At 39.7% G+C, this 14,365-nt stretch overlaps 1 protein-coding gene across 1 annotated transcript in view; it reads right to left on the bottom strand.

Moving 5' to 3' along the window:
- The window catches only part of LOC109692219 (uncharacterized), an 89,616-nt gene that overhangs the window by 74,099 nt on the left and 1,152 nt on the right, over window positions 1-14,365 (bottom strand).

Genomic DNA, 14,365 nt, shown 5'->3' with positions numbered 1-14,365 from the left:
GAGCAGACCTCTCACCAAGTAATAAAATATAGCAGTCTTTCTACTAGATAAGGGAGACAGGAAAGCATCTTTAAAAACAAACATTCAAAGAGATGAGAAACAGGGTCCTCAAGGAAAATAACACAACAAATGTCTCACCAAGATAACAAAAGTTAGCTATACAGTGTAAATGATGACCCTGGAGGCCAGGACGAGCTAACCAGACCCTCCTGAAATGTCCAGTTCAATAAGGATGTGGTGGCCAGGTGATTCAGTGGAAAATCAACTGAAATGACATCCAATCACAAACTAGTTTCAAGGTAGAATAGAGGACCTTAATCAGGCAGAGTCCTATATCACCTCTTAGACTTCAGCCATTTTTTGACTTAGCTCTTTTCACTAAATCCCTTCTCTCAGGAAGCTTTCTATCCTTTCCATAAACTCTCTGCTTGCTTTACTCTTAACTCCTGGTCCAGTGTCTTCAATCATCAACTTGGCCAGGACATGAACTTGGGATCAACAATTCAGTCTTAATATAACCTAGCTGATGGAGGAGTGATTGTTGTGGCAAAGTCCAAGGGTGTGCTCCTGTCCCAAACCATACCTTTATTCAGTTCCTTTTTAACTTCCAATTTCAAAATGCTCAAACATATACAAATTAAAATATAATGAACCCAGAAGCATCCCTCACTAGCTTGAAAAATTACCAATTCCTGGCCATCTCATACCAAACTCCCACTTACCGCCCCCCAGTCCTCCACATAATTTTGAATCACATCTCAGAAATGATATTGCTTCATCCAAAAGGATTTCATGGATACCTCTAAAAGAGGGTACTTCCAAAAATTACCACAATATTGTTATAATATTAAAATATTAATATTTACTTCATATCATCAGATATCATTGTTCTCATTGTCTTACAGACAATATATTTATTATGTTGACTCAGCATTAAAATGAATTCCAACCTTTATAAACTAGTTGCTATCTCTTTTAGTGTCTTTGAACCTATTATCTCCTCTCCTTTTATTTATTTATTTATTTTTCTTGCAATTTTCTTTTTCTAATCTTCTTGCAATTTTCATGTTGAAGAGATGGAGTCAAATTTCTGATAGTTTCCCATAGTCTGTATTTGCTGGCTGAATCTCTTGTATTTCCTTAAGCCTAGGGACTTACCAGATTCGGAGGTTTTTTTTGTTTGTTTGTTTGAAGTTTTGTTCTGTTTTGTTTTGCGTAAAGCTGTCCATTCATTAGGGGTCACAATAATAACCTAATCTCATCCCTTACTCCACTGATCATCAGGAAAGCTATCATAAAAGAAATATTAGTATTCGGTTATAACTCAGGTACAAGTTAAGTGATTTTCCCCTTTTTGTTATTCACTAGCTTTCAAAATAATGAGGTGGTTCCCTAACACCCCCAATGAGGAATGGGTGTTTTTAACAACATGAATTCAGATTTAATACACATGTGTTATAACACGTTTCTGTCCATGGCAGTCACGATTTTCACTGGGGCTTAAATCACTTACATAATAGGAACCTCTCCCTTTTGGTCCAAGATTCTTCTTGTCAGCCGCAGGCATGGTTGACCTGTCCTTCTACCAAGCACAGGAAGGCTTGTCAGACTTACTCCTTCCCCGACCTCCAAATCACCCCTTCCTCCAAAGACCCCCTAGTGCCTTTGTGCGGTCAAGGGGATTTCTGTGTCATTCATGAATGACTACAAACCTTTTAACTTCTGTGCCAAGACTTCAGGAACTAAGAAAAGACTAGTCCTCCTGGAGAATTTCAGGAATTTCTATGTTTCTATCGAGCCACAGCCGCCCTGGTTTGGGGTAAACTTGGATAAGTCCTAAGTGACAGCCTCTATCAGGCACATAAGTTCTGTGGGTCAAAGGGCAGCAGGCGGCCAGAACATGAGGAGTGAGCTCTGACATAGCAGAAGCAGAAATGGCCGAATCGTCCCCTTGGGTCCCGCATTTGCACAGGCCTGTGGCTGGGGTGGTGGCCCTCCAGGAGGAGAATAAGGACACGCGTCTGCAGATGGCCAGATATGCTGGCAAGTGCACGGAAGGAAGGGCTGGGGGCGAATGGATTCCCGGAGCTGCAGTTTCGCGGAGACAGAGAAAGGGGTTTGGCTAGAGAGAACCTGCACCCAAGTTCCTCCAGACACCACGGCGCCCCCAGCGGTGCCTGCGCGTCCTGGTTGCGTGTTGGCTTGGGGTTGTATTGGATGGCAAGAAGCCAAATCCCCAATCCTGGCGTCAGGGAAGTGGTGGAAACTTGGCCTGGAATCTGACACTTCAGGCTCCTCTCTGCCTGCATTCCCTGGGAAGTCAGACTGCACCATGAGCTGCCCTACACCCTGTTCTGAAAAACAAAATTTGTATGTGGAAGAGTGGAATTCGTTTTTCCTAACATGTAGCATGTGGAAGAGATTATTACATGTCGTCCCTTTTTTTTGGAGGGGAAGGAGGGGAGGGTCAGGCTCTTCTTGCCCCTGAAGGCAGTAATCCACAGAGTGAGGCATAAATTCTTTTAAGCCAGCAGGCTCACTGGGATCATACAAGTGAGACAATGATCAGAGAAAATGAGGCATGGAAGACGGGAGCCAGGAATTCAGAGATAAACATGTTCAGGAACAGCTTGAATAAAAGCACACAAGCATTATTTTCTTTGCTTTAAGTTCCACCCTCCTTCACTAAGCTGCAACATACAGTAAAAAAGCATACTCTGGGAGCTGAGCAAGAACATTTTAGAGAAAGACAGTTATTCTGGGGAGGGGGGGACATTTGGCAAAATGACTCCTTTGAGCACAAAAGTGTTCCCAAAGTAGGGAAAAATTATCTTTAGATAGGACACCTGTCCTAAAGGGAGCATGTGACAGAACCCACCCTTTGATTAAAAGGATGATCAAGGAAAACAGACACCTATACCAGCGACCCACATTTACTAAACTTATCACACTTGATATCTCTGGCCCAAAAGGTAATGTAAAAACAGTATAGCAGCAAGAATGATTAAATATATCAAGGGTGCAGTGCAGAGGAAAACACTCATCATAATGGAATTTAAGCCAAATCACCAGCCTACTTTTTCACCATAAATACTTTTGATATTATAGCACTCATTCATTGTGCTTCTTCTCACGTGTACCTGTACCTAGCACCCATTTCTGTGATGTGCACTATTCTTTCGTTGCTTTGCTTTACCAATCAACTTTCTTAGTCTCTACCTCAATGAGTCCTGAAATTCCAATTTTTTTTACAACCTCACGAACAGGGTACCCAAGGGTCATGTAGAGGCATCCACCCTTTTGGAGACCTCCCTGGAGCCTCACTGGTTCCAGTCACACTAGAGAGTATCGCAGTGCCTGCAAAGTCTCTGCTGCATCACTCATCTGCCAAGCAGCTGCCCATTCTACTAGCAGTTTTTATCCTTTAGTGTAGCTTTAATGTTTTCACAGACATTTTGTCTTTGCTTTTCATTGGAGTCTGCACCTTTGATTGTTGATAGTGAGATTCCTGATAGTTACAGTCACACCTGGACCCATCTTTTTTGTCAGTCCATCCAGACTCATTCTGCCAGAAGTATTTACATCATAGTGTTGTCCTGAGGATTAAATGAGATGGCCTATAAAATGGCATGCCCCATACTTGACACATAGATGTTTACCAGAAGTTGGTTGCAGTGTGTGTAGATGTTGGTATGTAAATATCACTGAAGCTGAGTACTGCCAACCCTGGCAAAGAAGTCTGCCACAACCCATGCTCTAGAGAGCAGAAACTCCAACTTGTCTTTCTTATCTGACTTGCCTTATCCAGACTGACAGCAAATAGATCAACACAAATGCTCACCTACTAATTTACAGTGAGAACTTTATGGGTTAATGACTGAAACAGTCACATAGATAGGCATCTCTGTTCTGCTTTCCTTGGTAATTGGTATCAAAGGAAAACAATTACAACAATTTTAAAATCTTAATTAACTTTATATTAAATTCTAGACTAAGGTCCCATGAGTTGAACAGAAGAGGTTGAAAAAACCAGAAGCAAATGAACAAAAACTATACTGGTTACTTCAAAGTCACTTTCCTTGTAAAGCAGGAACAGAACAATAGAAAAATAACTGGTTAACATCAAATTACTTCAAGTTACTTCATGTAAGGATTAAAGGGTTTGAGGATGAAAGGCAGAGAAATTTCATTATTGTGCCAATTGGAGCCAGCCTGTTTGGGAAATTTTGGCTCCCATATAATGTTTTGGAAGTTCAGATAAACTTCTTAGTCTCAGTTTGGTAATAGGGAACTTTAGCTTGGATGACTCCATTTTGATTTTTAGTCTGGTCTTTTGGGGCCCAATGCAGTAGCCTAATCCAAAACAATGGCCACCTATAATTTTTATTTAATACTAGGAAGCTGAATTAGTGGTGAGATGATCATGGAAATGGAGAGGGAGGAATAAAAGGAAGATTATTTATCAAAGAAATTGGCTTAGGCAAATTAGGAAGACAGTAAATCCCAAGATCTGCAAGGTTGAGTCAGTAAGCTGGAGACCCAGAAAAACTAGTGGCATAGTTTTTGGCTGAAGCCTGGCAGACTCCAGAATCAATCTGAAAACAGCAAGGAGAGGGTAGGCAACATCTTTTTCAAAGACTGTCAAACAAGAAGAATTCTCTCTTGCTTGGGCAAGGGTGAGTCCTTTTGTTCATGTGGATAAAACCCATCTACATGAAAGAGGCCAATATGTTTGACTCAGTCTACCTACTTAAATGTTAATCTCACAAAAACATCCTCACACCTAGAATACTGTTTGACCAAATATCTGGGCAATTTGATGCAGAGAATTAAGCATTGCACATCTTCCCCCAAGAGTACTTGGGGGAGGGTCAGCCCTTTCGTTTTATGGCAATACCAGCAAGCTCTCTTTTGCACTGTTTTTATTTTTTAATTTAAAATTAAATACTTCCCAAAGCCCATAGTAGAGTTCCCCACACATTTCAATGGCCTAAATTGGTCCCAACTGGGAAGTAGCATATCAGCAAAAAGAGAAGGAGAGTTATGCCTGGTGATCTTACACCAATTCTGATGAGTTTGGGCACATGGCTGCCCTTTATAATTTGGGGATCTGTTAGCCAAGAAGAAAGGTTGGAATGGCTACTAGGGAGGCAAGCTCACAAACTGAAATCCTAATCCAGCCCTTCACGCTTTGGTTTCTTTGTGATTTGGGATTTTTATAAACTTCACCACATTCATTAAGACAGTTTTTTGGCTTATTTTCTCATAGACAGATTCTCTTTATTTGCCTGAAGTTTAATACTTTAATTTCTAGATGGCAGTCTTCTTCCTCCTGTTTCTGTGTCCCTGGGGTGAAGAATAGTGTCTTGCTGTGGACCCCATGTATTATTGAATTGGAATTGTCAAGGTGGAGGTTAAAGGTCCTCAGATTGAGTATCAGCCTTGGTGGTTCTGTGGTTCTGCTCAGATCTGGGAGCAAACCGCTCAGTTCCAGGAAAGGTCTCTCCCTGCCACAATCAGAAGTCACATACCTCTGGTTCTGACAGATTCCTTGATTTGCTCACATAGTATGTCTGGGCCACCTTCCCCCAACATCCCACCTGCTAACCAGATACCCCACACTCTGTCCCATGTTAGGTTGTTCTTGAGGCCATCTCTGTGGGATGCAGAGGAGATGTTATTGCTTTTATGACTCAAATCTTTCATCACACACATCTTCATTTCACACCTGTGAAATAAAGTCCCACATCCTGAGTTTTGGATGGGGCCCAGGTGCAATTCTTTATGGTATCCCCTCCCCCATCTGATCTGCTGATCTATCCCCAAGTCCTCTTCCTCTACTCCACATCCACTGTACACCCCAGTTTTCCTCACTTCTAGTATGATCACTACCTTGGCAGAGCCCCCATCACCCTATTGCTACTGCTGGCGCATCCTTCCTTGGGGAGCATTTGCTACTCCCCATCATCAACACACTATCAATGTTCTACTTAGTATACCACATTTTGATTCATGTCTCTTAGGGCTATACTATTAGGGTATTTGTGGCCTGGCTTAAAGTTTTCTGACCACTGCAATAGTTAGAGCTACTCGGACATAATAACAGCAAATTGAGATATATAACTAAATAGGTGACCCATAACAGGCCGTTTTCTATATAATGAGTTAATGTGATAAAGTATTTCAAATCAGTGAGGGAGGGAGGTAAGTAATGAGTAAATAATAATGGAGCAATTGGTTCTTTGGAAAAGAGGGACATTCATATTGTAAGATAAGTTATAGGAACACTGTTGTGGTTTTAAAATATGTCCACAATTTTTAAATATTTCTTTTGAAAAGCTGGAGTTTAATTCCCCTTTTCTTGGGTGTGGCTATGACAAAAAATGACGTTGTGCAACTTCAGGGAGTAGGGCATAAAAAGCACTGTAGATTTTGTCTTGGCTTTACTCTTGGATCACTCATGAGGACACCCTAGGAGGCCCACATTGTGAGTATCTGAGTCCTTCTTCCAATAATCATGTTGGAGAGCCATTTTGGTGCAAATCCTCCAACTACAACCAAGGCATTTCTTCAAATGAATGCAGCCCCATTTTGATTAGAATCTCATGATAGATTTTTAGTGAGAACCAGTCAGTTAAAATTCTTTCTGATTCCTGATCCAAAGAAACAGCAAGGGAATAAATGTTTTATGTCACTAAGTTGTGGGGGTAATTTGTTATATGGGGAGATATAGCTATTGTGACTATCATTGTAGATGCGAGTTTCAGTCAGGATTTCTAGAAAAAAAGACACATCTCCTTTTGCACAGGGCTCAGAAATGAGGATGGCTGGAAGGCTACTTGTTCCTTCTAGACCTTTCCCAGGAACTGCGACTTGGCCCTCCAGAGCTGCTGATGACAACTTTTTCAGGTTCATCCCACTCTCCCTTCTGTTTAAAGCTCAACAGCGCCACCTGCCATACAGGTTTTGCACAGCACTATAAAGCTTCCATTTGTGAAAGGAAATCAGTCATCCACACTGAAGGCCAAACAGGAAAGAGAACAGTTACATTCCTGGCAAATTCAGAAGGTAAATTTCTTTAATACGGAACATATTCCTACTGTAAAGAAAAATGCCACGAGGATGTCAGAAAGATAATTGACTTAAGGTCAGGACAGGCAGACCCCTGAGCAGACCATTGAATTGGGTAACAGCATGTTAACCAGGTAATTTTCAGGCCTGCAAATTTAGAGAAAAAACCAAATCAGCCAACCCCAGTGCCTGGGAGACTGTTTACTTATGTTTAGGCGCCTCATAAATACATACAATTCTCCTCTAGAATAAGTTACCTGTCTGATTGAATTTAAATTTTATTATGCTTAAATATAATTTTTGAACAAATAGTATATTCTGGTTCAAAATGCAAGGAGCATAAGAAGGATATGCACCAAAAATTCTTCTGCCCACCCCTCTTTTCCAGCAACCCAGGTACCTCTCCACAGTCAGCCATTGTTGGTGGTTTCTGGTGCAAACGTTTAGGAACATTCTTATGAACCTACAACAAATACGCACATGTTCTTTTCACCCTTTCTTACACAAATGATAGAAGATTATGACTTGGAATATTTCTTCCTTCTTTCCCTCACCCCCTTTTCTTTCTCCCTTCTTTTTTTTTTCTTTCTCTTTCTCCTTTCCTTTCCTTTCTTACCCTTCCCTTCCTGTTTTCATTTTTTCTGAGACAGGGTCTTGCTGTATAGCCCAAGCTGGCATGGAACTCTCAATCCTCTCAGCTCATCCTCACAAGTGCTAGGAGTTGCAGGAGTGCACTATAATGCCCAGTGGCATATTGAGTTCTTTACTTAATATGCATCTTAGCGATTTTTTTTCATCCTTTTTTTGAGCCAGCCTACACTACCTAGGCTGGACTTAAAACTCTTGGGCTCAAATGATCTTCCTGCTTCAGCCTCTTGAGTTGCTGGGAGTAAGGACCTGCACCTGGGTCATACCATTTCATAAAGAACTCACTTTTTATTTTTATGGATGAAAGTATTGTTATACTTGAATTGTGTTCTCCTCAAAATTCACATGTTGAAGTCCTAACCCCAAAGACCATAGAATGTAACCTTATTTGGAAACAGGTTCATTTTAGACATTAGCTAAATCGAGGTTATACTGAAGTCATTTAATCCAGTTTGATTTTTTTCCTTTGTAAAAGGTGAAAATATTCACATAGAACACTATGTGAAGATGAAGGAAGAGATTGAGGTGATCTTTCTACAAGCACAGGAATGCCAGAGAGTTCCAGCAAATTACCAGAAGCTAGGCAAAAAAGTATGGATCAGATTCTCTCTCACTGTCCTTAAGAGGAACCAACCCTATTGGTTAGCAAATACATGTGATGCTATTGTTTAATCACTTCCTTTCTTTGAACTTTTAGGATCTCTCCAATCTTTTACCTTAAAAAAGCCTATGGTAAATAACCTTTTCATACACCATTTCATGAATGTGTGTGTTAGCCAGCTTTCTGTTTCTATGACAAATACCTGAGATAAAACAACTTAAAGGGAGGAAATGTTTGTTTTTTCTCATGGTTTCCGAGGTTTCAGGCCATGGTAACTTGGCTCTGTGGCTTTGGACTTGTGACAGCACAATGCATCATGGGGGAAGCAAGTGGTGAAGCAGAGCTGCTCACCTCAAGTCAGCCAGGGAGCAAAGTGAGAGACAGGAAAGGGGTAGGCTCTCAATATGCTCTTTAAGGGCACATTCCCAATGACCTAACTTCCTTGCACTAGGCTCTATATCCTAAAAGTTCTGCCACCTCCCAATAGTGCCACAGCCTTCAATATATGGGCCTTTGAAGGACATTTTGGATCCAAACTATAGCAGTGTGGCTATACCAGCATGGTGAATTTCTAGAGCAGAATCACTGATAACTTATATGTGCCTGTTACTCATATTCCCTAGTGCCCTCCCCAGAAGCTGTGTTGTCTATACTCCCACCAGCAGGGTAGGAGGATGCTTTTCCCCTATGATGTCACCATCACAGTGTATTATCAAACTTTTGGATCTTTGCCATTTTGATCAAAGAAAAATGTTGTTTCTGTATAGTTTGGGTTTGCATCTTTTACTATGAGTCATTTGTATGTACTTCTCTGTGAACCCATTTTCCCTTTGGGCTGTTTATCTTATCAGTTTTGGTGAAGCTCTTGTGTATCAGGGAAATTTGTCCTTTGTGATATTATGCAAATATTTTTTCCCAGGTAGTCATTTGATTTTTTTACTTTCTTTATAAGTAGTTTTTCCACACAATAAATGTTTTATGTGTTTGAATTGGCTATTCTTTACTTTTATGGTCTCAGATTCTTGCTTTATAGTAAAAAAGAAAAAATCTGTACTCCAATATGATCAAAGAAATCTGTGTTCTTTTCCCTAATACTTCAGCAGTAGTAAGAGTTGATGGGTGCATATATATATATATATATATATATATATATATATGTCACTTTGTATGTATGCATGTATGTATTTTACTTATTTGAGTCAGGGTTTTACCATGTGGCCCAGGTTGGCTCCAACTGGTGGGCTCAAGTGATCTTCCTGCCTCAGCCTTCTGAGTGACTGGGACTACAGGTGCACATCACTGTTCCTTGCTCTTATATGTAGTTTTACATTTAAGTCTCATAAATCTGGAGTTTATCCTGGTGTATGGGCTGAGGTTTGAAACCAACTTTATTTTTTGAAATGCTTCCCAGTTGTTCCTATGACATCTGTCCCCCACTGATTTGAAATGCTACCTTTATCAGATACTCAGTACTCATTAAGTAGGTTTATTTTTAGGGTTCCTGTCTCAGAATTACACCAGCTTAATTATTAATGTGTTCTAATAGTGCATCCCATATCTGGTGCTTTTTTCCAGGCATTTTCTGGCTAGAAACAAGCAAGAATTTTTTTCACATGAATTTTAGAATCAACAATGAGTGACCAAAAAAGATTGTTGGGATTGTTATAGTAATACTTTGAAAAATGACATTGTTCCCCTCCTTAGTCTCCGTTTATTAGAATGGTGCATCAAGGAACCTTTCTACATGTTTAGTTGGTTTTCTGTGTCCCCAAGACCATTAGAAAGTTTCTTCATATAGGTAGATCTTGTCTGTGTCTTGCTAATTATTGGATATTAGGCCTTTTGCTTATGCTTTTCTATTGTAAATATAGTCCTTCCTTCCATTATTCAAATTGTAGTTTGCACATAAGGACACTATTGCTTTGTGTTAATTTTGAAATCATGTACCTAATAGAATTCATTCTGTTGGGCTTTACAACAGAATAGGATAATTCTACCCCTACATTCCAATGTTTATATTGTACTGATTTATTTTTCTTACCCAGCTGCAATGGGAAACAATGGTAGTGTTGGGTAACATCCTTTTCTGGTTCTTTAATTGTTTCCAATGTTTCCTCCATTAAGCTTACTAGTGCTCCTAATTCACTACTTGTTATTTTAAGACTCTTAAAAATGTTTTGTCTATTGATGCAGTAATTCCTCTCTTTGTCAACTATTCCAAGAAAAATACAGGAAAAGCTTTTGCACAGTATTATTCATTACAGCGCTGACTTAGTTTTTAAATATGCACTGGGGGGGAACCCCATTAATTAACATAACAATAGTTAAGGAGACTGCAGTTCAATACAATATCACAAAGAGTAGCAACATTAGAAAATTCTGATGTACAATATTATGTGTAAAATATTATAAAATGCAGAGAGTCTGACTGCAATCATCTGAAGAAACTCCCATAAACTGGTGACAAAAAAGGAAGGCTGTTTAATAAGATATTAACAATGACTGTCACTAGGTAACAGAATGACAAATAAGTACTTTTTCCAATTTTTCTCACTGTTCCCCATTTTACATAATTAGCTGATACTATGGTATGGTGGGAGAGGGGCTTTTTTTTTTTTTTAAGACAGGATCTTGTTATGTAGCCCAGGCTAACATGAATTTGTGATTTTCCTGCCTTAGCCTTCCAAGTGCTGGGATTACAGATGTATGCCACTACACCTGGCTTAAGGGACATTTTTAAAACATAAATTTGTGACCAAGTCCAACAGCTAAAACTTTAGATGGAATCAAGGCCCTATGGATACAACTCAATATTCACTTATACTTGAACTCCAAGGAGAGGTAGTTGAGTCTCTGAGCACGAGTAAACTTGGAACATCATGACTGCACTTACTGGCCTTTTAGAGCAACACTGTCCACAGAAATATGTCATGCACATGATTTCTGACTTTCTAGTGGACACATTTAACGCAAAATGAAAGAGGTGAAATTCATTTTTAACGATATATTTTATTTAACCCAATGGAGCCAAAATATTATTGCTTTAGCACAGAAGCAATACAAAATACTAATAAGACATTTTACATTCTATTTTCCTAGTTAGCTTTGAAATCCAGTGTGAATTTTATATTTATAGCACATCTCAGTTCAAAGAGACAAGGCCATACAAAAGGTGCCTACTGTATAAAAAGGTTCATAGAGGGAAAAAAAATCTAAATAAAAACCACCTGAATTAAGTTGATTTGTGTAGTTTTCCCACACTACCTTTTACTGAGCAAAGTGTTCTAATCTGGACAGAAATATTTTTATACCTTGCTATTTAAAGAGGAAAGCCAGTCTTGGGTGCATACCAGCCCCACATGTAACAGTCTTCAGTGTGGAATGTGAATTCTTCTGGGGGCCCCTAAAAAGTAACTGCTCAAAGCCCTTCTGGGCTGTGCTGTCCAGTAACATGACTACTAGCCACGCATGGCTATTTAAATTAAATGTAATTAAAAATTCAGATTCTCAGCCATACTAGCCACATTTCAAATACTCAATAGTTATTTATATATATATATATATATATATAGGCTGCTGTTCAGGGCAGCTGTAGATTCCCCTCACAATTCTCAACTTGCTTGTGCTCTCCCTAAAACTGCTGACCTGGGTCAGGCTTCGAGCTGTGCTGCCCACAAGGATTCACCACTGCCTTCTTCTGTTCTAAGACAGCATACTTCTCATTCGCCCAGACCTCCGAGGGGCACAGAATTACAGCATGGATCCCAAATGCAGTTAAAGACATTACTACAACAAAACTCCTGTAACCTGTAGTAAGCCATGTAAACAGGGTGCCTCAGAGACTTGCAGATAAAAATGAAAACAGGTGTAGAGGTGACACTGAACCCCAGCTCATTCTAGTGATGAGTAAAATTCATCTAGACAGTATAATATGAAGTGCTTAAAAAAATCCTTATTAAAAGTTGTACTTTACAATGTATTTGTAATTTTGTTAATAACCCAGAAAATTAACATTTAAAAATGAGAAACAAATGACACACTTCTAATTTCATTACAGAGATCTATGCTAAGCATGTATTTAAACCTAAACTCCACAGAGACCAAGGGACCTCTGAAATTAAAAAGGGTTCACTGAGTTATTACAGATGCTAGCCAGAAAAAGAAAGGACCAGGCCCTGGGACAAGTTCCTGCAGCTACCAGCAGTAGGGCTGGGCAGCTGGAAAATGTTCATGGGACAGAGGCAAGAACACATATTAAGAACAAAACAAGGCAAAAAACACTGATGAAAGCAAGCTCTGTAGCTTACACTGGCTATGAAAAGCAGAGGTACAAGCAGTTTTATCATAGGACAATAACCAATATTGTTGTTTCTTCAGGTTTTGAGTCAAGGGTTTCAGAATATGCTTAAAAATGTGTGACAAGTTTGTGGGGTTTTCAGTTTCTGTTTTGTTTTCAGTGTTTTAAAATTTATTTATTTATTTTAACCAAAAGCTGGTAGCTGAATAGCTTTTCTTTATCTCTTTTCTTCATCCTCTAGCCTGTAACTAAATTTAAGACATCTCAGAAATTTTCTTTTATTAGGTGAACAATAAAACTTAAAGCATAAAATATTTCACAGTAGGATAAAGTTCAGTAAGGCAAGTGGAATGAAAATATTTTACATAAGGATAAAAAACACCTATGAGGAGCATAAAAGTTCAAGGCAAAACCCCCAAAATACATCAAATTTCTGTCAAAAATGGATGGTACTATCATATCCTCCTGGATTTATATTTCATTTAATACATTTGAATGATAAAGCAATTCTATCTTTGAAAGGTGGACATTAACATCATGCCAAAAAAATTCTTTGCAATTATTTCAGGCTTTGGGTTTGGAAGCTGACACCTGGGATGGGTGAGGATAGTTGGGATCACTTGCCAAGAGGGCATCCCTCAGAGTCAGGGTTACTCTACTCCCCTAGAAGCAGGCCTTCCCTTAGGGGTTCTCAGCACAAGCACTAAGGGGAGGCTGGCACCCTTGCTACTACAGCTCCTCCCTGGATTGGTTTGAGACAGGATAGATCAGGGAAAATGAGGCATGCAACAAAGGAGTCAGGAATTCAGACATGAACACTATATTAATGAATAGCTTAAGGAAAAGCACAAAGGCACTACCTTATTTGCTTTAAGCCTTACCCTTTCTAAACTGCAACATTTCGTTTAAAACACACACACACACACACACAAAGAGAGAGGAGGAGGGGCACACACACACACACAAAGAGAGAGGAGGAGGGGCACACACACACACACACACACACACACAAAGAGAGAGGAGGAGGGGCGCACACACACACACACACACACACACACACACAAAGAGAGAGGAGGAGGGGCGCACACACACACACACACAAAGAGAGAGGAGGAGGGACACACACACACACACACACACACACACACACAGAGAGAGAGAGAGAGAGAGAGAGAGAGAGAGAGAGAGAGAGAGAGAGGAGGAGGGGCAGGACAGCTTTTTCCCTCTGACCTTACCAACTAGTCCAAATGATTACCACACTCCAGGAACTGAGCAAGACTATGATAAAGAAAAGCATTTATCCTGGGACCGGGCGAGGGAAGCATTTGGTAAAAATAACTTTTTATCACAAGTGCTCACAAAGGGAAATGTTTCTTTTAAGGATGGACACCTGTCCAAAATGGAGCTGGTGAAGCCCAGCCTTTGTTTAATTAAAGGGATGCTTAGACATCTGTATCACAATGTCCCAAAATTTAGTAAACAGACCAACCTTAAATCTCTGGGCCCAATTAATAAAACAGTGTAACAACAAAAATGATTAAATATACAAGACGCTTAAAACAAAATGAAGCACCCATCCTAATGCAAATCTAAGCCAAACCCCAACCCACTTTTTTTCACCATCAATACCCTTGGATGTTAAAACATTTATTGCACCCTTTATCAGATGTACCCCCACACACGTCTGGGTTGTGTGCTATCCTTTGCTACCTCAGGGTGTCCTTAAGTTATTTATTGCGACAATGTCA

The sequence above is a fragment of the Castor canadensis genome, chromosome 16 (assembly GCF_047511655.1).
Source record: "Castor canadensis chromosome 16, mCasCan1.hap1v2, whole genome shotgun sequence".
Classification (NCBI taxonomy): Eukaryota; Metazoa; Chordata; class Mammalia; order Rodentia; family Castoridae; genus Castor; species Castor canadensis.
Note: the sequence above shows the minus strand (reverse complement) of the source record. Positions and strands in the feature narration are given on the sequence as shown.